Genomic DNA, 7,297 nt, shown 5'->3' on the forward strand with positions numbered 1-7,297 from the left:
TTTATTTGGACAACAAATTGGAAATGTTTGAATTAACATTATATAGTTGTGTCATTAGAGGGCATTCCAAAGAAATGCATTTTGCAGATCATAGGCGTTTACCTTTTAAGGATACACATCTTTTTAATTTTTTATTTCACATTTATTTATGTATCCTTCATACTTAAACGTATGGTTAAGAAGCTTCCAAACAGCATGCTTCAACTCTGACAGTAACTCTCACATTCTAGAACTATGTCTGCTACTCATCAGGTACTGCCATCCCATCTCAAACATTTTCTTATCTTTTTAAATTATTCTAATTATGAAAAATGTCAAAAGCTTGCTAGACCAGACTCAACAGAATCAATAGATAACCACCTCTAAAAAAATCTATACAATTATTTTAATAATGTTACCTGCTGCAGGACAGTGGTGGTGCATACCTTTTAGTACTCAGGAGGCAGAAGCAGGAGGATCTTTGAGTTCAAGACCAGCCTGGTCTTCAGAGTGAATTCCAGGACAGCCAGGGCTACAGAGAAAGAAACCCTCTCTTGAAAAACAAAAGAAAACAAAATCTTACTTGTCTTCTCAGAGACCTTAAAATAAAAGGTGTGGTATGTTATAAAAGACTAGAACACTAGGGCTAGAAATCAAGGTGTGGTGGTGCAAATTCCAGTATTTAGGAGGCAGAGGCAGGAGGATTGTGCATTTAAAGCCAGCCTGAGCAACATGGGAAGACTCTGTCTCGAAAAGGGGGCGAGGAAGGCTGGGGAGATTGTTCAGCACTTAAGAGCTCTTGCAGAGAGCCAGAGTTTGGTTCCCAGCACACACACAGTTGCCTTACAACCGTCTGTACCTCCAGCTCCACATCAGATGCTCTCTTCAGTTTTTATGGAAACCTGTATATGCGTGTGCACCATGCATTCACAGGTATACACACACACACACACACAGAGAGAGAGAGAGAGAGGAGATGGGGTAAATCTTTTTAATGGAGGAAAGGACTAGTGCTGGGGATGTAACTCAGTGGTGGAGTGACTGCCATGGGTAAAACCCTGGGTTTGATCACTAACACTACAGAGCAACAAAAAGAGGGAAAGTGAGGAAGGTATGGTAAAATTATCCCAAAACAAAAACTTGTGTAGTAGGCATGAAGAAATTCAATTTCAGTGCAAAGGACAATGAGTGATTCTGGGAAGGTTCCCTAGTTAAAGCCAGAAATGGAATACATGAGGCCCTGAGCTTAGTCCCCAGCACTTGGAGGGGGAAGGCAGACTAGCTCATGTGTTTGGATGTTCTGAGACTATGGGATAAATTATAAACATTTAAAGGCCAGGTGCTTTGTCTTTTATGGAGAAAGAGGCAATGGCTAACTATTCACAAGAATATGCTGTTTGAATCATATACCTTTATAAAATATTTACCTTAATAGTATGATATAGGTATATGAGGATAGAGGATGCAGAAATCATTCTCAAAAAGGTTTTAGACTTAGTGTATAAGTGTGTCTTATTTCCTATAGTAAGAAGTAAAACAATACCCCAACTAAAATATTAAGAAATAATAGCACTAAGCCCATGATTCCAGCTACTCAGTAGAGGCTGAGGCAGCAGTACTTCAAATTCAAGGCATGCCTGAGCTGCAGAGTGAGTTAAGGCCAGCCTAGACAATTTAGTGAGACCTCATCACCAAAAGAGGGTTGGTAGAGTCCTGCACTAATATGAACAAGACCCTAGGTTCAATCCAACCTCCAGTGCCACAAACAACAACAAAAACATGCTGTTTAGAAATGTGGAGCCAAATCTCAGAGATGGTAGTAATATAAAGCAAATTAGAGATTAGAAACCGAGTGTGGAGGACTAGAGCAGACCCTGCTGCTTTTCATTATAAGTCTCATGATGCCACATGAATAAAATTAATGTACAACTTTTCCTGGGAAACTCTCAGAAACACCTATTTAGCCCAAGAGGACACTGGCAGAACAAAGAAACAAACTCAAGTTCAAACTGGTGAGCCAGAGAGTTTGTTGTGGTTACTCAGAAGCATGGATGACTTTGGGCAGCTATATCTGAAATTCCCTGCCCTGGCATTGTGAAGACTCACAAAAGCAATCACTGGCATCCCAACCCAAGTCAACTTTCTACCACCTATATTCTCCTAGCACCCTGTCTCCCAAACCACATCACCTGGGTCAGCACTTTGTACTGCTGGCAGCAGGGAGGGGACAGGAGTCTGCCTCGACTCGAAGGTGAGGTCTTCTTGGGAAGGTCTGGAGCAGATGAAGGGTCACAGTTGCTGATTTCAAGGTGACCATGGCTGGGGCAAGGGCAGGAGAGATGGCTTAGTGCTTAGGTGCACTGGCTGCTCTTGTACCAAACAGTTATAGCTGTTTTATTATTTTAGGAACCCAAGAACTTAGCTGTAGTGGCACCAGAAGCTGTGGGAACAGAAATGCCATTCTGGCACCACAGTTACTGGCAGTATGATGGGCACTAGTCAGTGATAGCATGACTATCACTATGTGGTTTCCCAGAGTACAGAAATCCTCATATTAAAGGAGACTAAATAAGATGGGCAAACTGACAGGTGCCCACACTAAAGTAATCACTTGGGCTTTCTAATTCGGACTTCTTTAAGTTTGGAGATGGCTCCTCTTGCTTCCCAACCACCGCTCACAAAAGAACTTTTCAGGCTTTACTAGGAGATCAGAACTCAGATCTGGTGGTAGAGTACCCTGGCTCTGTTAGTCAAGAGGAATGGAGTGGGGGCTGGGGATGTAGCTTACTGGCAAAGCACTTGCCTGGCTCTTTTTTGTGTGTGAGGCTCTGGCCTTAATCCTTAGGTTGGCAAATGAAATAAGAAAGGGAATAGGAAAACCTATTTACATAGAAGCCAGGAAAAGGGCAGGGAGGAGCGTGGATGTTCATAGTGCCAAGTAAAAATGGAACAGCTCTAATGTGATCCTGGTCAGAAGTCTTTCCTCACATACCTCAGTTCCCCAGGTTCTGCCATTTGCACTTTGGGCATCTCAGCCTTATCTCTTGAGGTCAGAAAGAAATCAAGCAAGGACTAAAGTACCTGTTATTTCTGAGACAAGAGATGAATTTCTTTCCCTCCATTCTCTTTTTCCCTGATCCCTCCATTAATACTTGCATCTCAGTCTCCAGGTCCAAAGATAGCAAGACAAGAGGTTCCTGTGCTCAAAGGGCCTACAAGATTTTGGTAGGGGATGGGAGCATATATGAAAACACACTTTTACAATAATAAAGTAAGTTAGGAAAGAGATCTGCAAAACCACAGGCATGTACACTTGTCAAGGATGGCTTTCTGGCATTAGAGATCCCTGATCTACAGGAAAGAGTCATAGGTGTATAAGCAGGGCAGAGGAAGAGAACCCAAGCCTTCCATTTCTATTATAGTCGGTTAAAATTAAATTCATTTTTGGGAGATATAATACTAAGCCCTCAACTCTATCTGTCCCAGGGTCTTAGTTTGGATTTTATTGCTGTCAAAAGACATCATGACCATGGCATCTCTTACAAAGGACAACATTTAATTGGGGCTGCCTTACAGTTTCAGTAATTTAGTCCATTATTGTCTTGGCAATCATGCAGGCAGAAAAGGTGCTAGAGAAGGAGCTTAGAGTTCTACATTTGATTCAAAGGCAGCAGCAGGAGACTGTAGGCCACACCAGGCATAGCTTCAGTATATGAGACCTCAAGGCCTTCTCCACAATGACACCTTTCCTCCAACAAGGCCACACCTATTCCAACAAAGCCACTCCTTATGGGACAAGCATTAAAACACAGGAGTCTATAGGACCATTCCTATTTAAACCACCACACCCAGTTTCTCCCTATCATTGCTCTTTTTTACCTTAACCCGAATCTCCACTAATGAATGGCTGCTACATTGGGCATTCTAGAACAAAAAACTTTCTAGTAGCCACACTGAGTTTTGTTTGTTTTTTCTAGGCAAAGAATTTTATTAACCTATTTCAAGACTTATTCCCAGGCTTCTTCAGCTTAATTTGCCACAGGAATGAATTGTGCAAAAAACTGAGAAGAGATGCAGTGTCTAGGGGGCTCGGGTCTTAAAATATTAGCGATGTAGTTCTCCCCCCCCCCCCGCCCCCCAGGCGTGGTTTCTCTGTTTCCTTGCTGTTCTGGAATTTGATTTGTAAACCAGGCTGGCCTTCAACTCACAGAGCCACTTGCCTCTGCCTTCAGAGTGCTAGGATTAAAGGTGAGTGCCACCGCACCTGGCTAAAGATCTAGATTTTATCACATCCATAAACAAAATAATTTTTAAAAGCAGTCACTCATCTGCAAGTGTCACCTTCTTCAACAGTTGTCTCAATTCGGTTTGTCTCATTCTTAGAAGCCTCATCAAAATTCTCCACCAGATCTTCATCATCAGCCTCCCGAGTAGCAAATGGTGCTTTTCCATCCACAGAATGTCTGGGCAGAGCTTCAGCCAGTCTCATGAACTAGTCAGACTGTCTGTGCCAAGCTGGTTTAGTATGCTGCGAAGCGTTTCTGTCAGCTGCTTTCAATGGTGAAGGTGTTTGCTGCTAGAGACACTTGAACCCTGGGGTTGTTAAAATGGATCACTGTTTCTTGGTTTGTAAACATGTTCACCTTTTCAATATCAGAGGTGCTGTTTACCTTGAAGTTCTTTAAGGAGGACTACGGTTTTATTGCCTGCTGTGGCTGTTCTGTGAATCACTTTCTATGGGCGGTCCCTTTACCACCGATGTGACCTTGTGCCTGCAGTTTGGCAAGTTTTCCCTGGTTCATGATCATTTCTTTCATCTTGTTGGAGTGAAATGGGGCCGTGGAAGGAAGCACCTTAGGGCTCATGCTTATAGGGTCCTGGGCAGACCAGCTGAGATAAGGCACACACACATAGGATGTGAGATGGCAACAAGAGTGAAAAGTTTGAAAGTAAAATTTAATGATTATTTTAATCCAGTGTATTCAAAGTGTTTAATCACTATCTAAAATTTTTATTTTATGTGTGTTTTGCCAGCATGTACACATGTGTACTACATGTGTGTAGTGCCACTGGGGAACAGAAGAGCAGAGCTGATGCCCTGGAACTGGAGTTTCGGAAGGTTGTAAGCTGATGTGTGAGTGCTGAAAACCAAACCTCAGTGTAGTAGAAGTTTTGGTTTCTTAAAAAACCCAGTTATGATTTTGTTTTAATCACACGTGTGGGATATGGGACTACCTTGGTTTGTCTACAGTTGATAATTGCCTCATGAGGGTCGTGGTTTATACCAGCTGATAAACAGCTTGTGGACCGCTCTGAGAGGGATGTGGTCTTTGCCAGCTGGAGTTAGTGGAATTCTGAGGACTCTGGTAAAGTATAAATACCAGAGCCCAGAGAGACGAAGTGGCTTCTAGGAGATAGATGGAGGAGAAAAAAGGTGCTTGTCCATCCTGCTGTGTTTAGCATTTGCTGTTGCTGGACTGCTACCTATCCTGATGACTGAGACTGGTATTTTCCCAAAGAACCTGGCGACCCCAACCAGCCAGAATTAAGTCTAAAGAGACCTATGTCCCCATTCCCTTCTAACTTTCCTTCTCTCCCACCTATGGTTGAGGGGTTGGGAGGTAGAGGCTTAGGGAACGCCAAATAAAGCAGAGTTTAAAAATAGCACCCACACCTCAGTCCTCTGCAAGAGAAGCAAGTGCTCATAACTGCAGAGTCATCTTTTGTCCCCAACTTTAATAGTATTTTAAAATGAGATTTTTGTTTTTCTCACAGTGCCTTTGAAATATAGTATATATTTACAGGATAGCTCAATTTACTCGCATCTCAACTGTTCAACTGCCACACAGAGCTCTAAAGTTTTGCCTACACTGAGTGTTATGTGGTCTTTTTCACTGAACAGATGAGGTGCTCCTGACTGGGTAGCCCATGCCTGTAGTCAGTTATCAGGGAGGCTGAGGGAGAGGATCACTGTGTCTATGAGTCTGAGACAGCATGGACAGAGAGAAGGAAATAACCTGCCAGCCTGAGGCACTGCTGCAGTCCTCTAAATCTTTGCCTCCCATCAAACCTCTGAAAAGAATGTTGAAGGAGGCACATGGGAGGGTTCCTATGCTTAATCTGAAGAGCTCATGTTCCTTTTAGATGTCAAATATACAGCTCTGTGCTAATCCAAATTGGTACTAAGTCCGTTTTTAGCAATCAGATCCACAATGCCTTACCAACAAATTTTATCCCGACAGTCCTGAGATTAGCAGGATACCACTCAGAAGGACTTGAATTATCTCCAGTTTGACAGCATCTTCACAAAAACTAGTGAGAAATCATCCAGCCCTGCTGATTTCGCTTTGGGCTAGTTGTCATTTAGGATTAAAAAGAGCTAAATACATTTAATGCAATAGCACCCTGCATTAGGCTCTAGCCTAACATCTACAAGAATCATATAGAAATATGCCACGAAAATTCTACCAGTTAACTAAAACATTTCCACCCGCCAGGAAAAGACCAGTTTTAAAAATGGGTATCATGAGAGTAGATTTTGAAATTCATAGAATCCAATCACCTTTTATTGATGGGAAGTGATTATCCCTGATGACATTCAGCAAATCCCTAGGAGTTTTGATGAGCACGCTGCATCCCTTCCACTACCCCCAGGGTCTCCACTAAGTGAAAATGTATTTTAATGAGAAGCACTGTGTTCTCTCCTGAGTATTAAAGTATCTGCAAAAACAGACACACCAAGGAGCAAGGTCAGCGCGCTAAACTGACTGAGGGGTCAGCAGTTTTAAATAGGCGTTGCCTCACAGGAGCGTGGCGCCTGGATTCTCCACCTCCAGAAGTCCTGGGCGGGGGATGCTGCCGGGGTGGCTCTGGTCTTGTAAAGCCTGACTTGAGCCAGGCCAGCTCCATCGCCGGGGCCCACTACCCAGACCCAGGCTGCACCAAAGCGGTCGGCCCCTAGTGGAAGCCACACCCACGTGGACAGCTCACAGCGACTATTGGGAGCCGGGTAAGGGGCTGAGTCAAAGGAGGCGCTCGGAGCGCAGGTTAGTGCTCAAGCGCAGGAGCCGAGCCGCGACCCTTCGCTTCCGATGTCGGGACGGTCGGTCTCTCCCGGGCAGTTCTCACGGACCCAGCACCCTCTCGGCCTCGGCAGTTCCTGGGGATGGGGCTCACCCGGCCGGCAGGATTCGGCCCGCGTGGCCTGCTCCCTGGGGCCGCAGGATCCGCAGCCCTGCCCAGGGCAGATCCCAGACCCCAGTGCAGCCCGGGGCCGCGGCTGCGGCGGGCCCTGTGCACCCGGAACCGTTTCCGGGGC

The 7,297-nt window shown here is 44.5% G+C and overlaps 1 pseudogene; it reads right to left on the reverse strand.

Moving 5' to 3' along the window:
- Positions 1-4,303: 4,303 nt before the first annotated feature.
- On the reverse strand, positions 4,304-4,796 carry LOC129676932 (transcription factor BTF3-like; annotated as a pseudogene).
- Between the last annotated feature and the right edge of the window lie 2,501 nt (positions 4,797-7,297).

The sequence above is a fragment of the Psammomys obesus genome, unplaced genomic scaffold, assembly GCF_907164565.1.
Source record: "Psammomys obesus unplaced genomic scaffold, mPsaObe1.curated_primary_1811, whole genome shotgun sequence".
Classification (NCBI taxonomy): domain Eukaryota; kingdom Metazoa; phylum Chordata; class Mammalia; order Rodentia; family Muridae; genus Psammomys; species Psammomys obesus.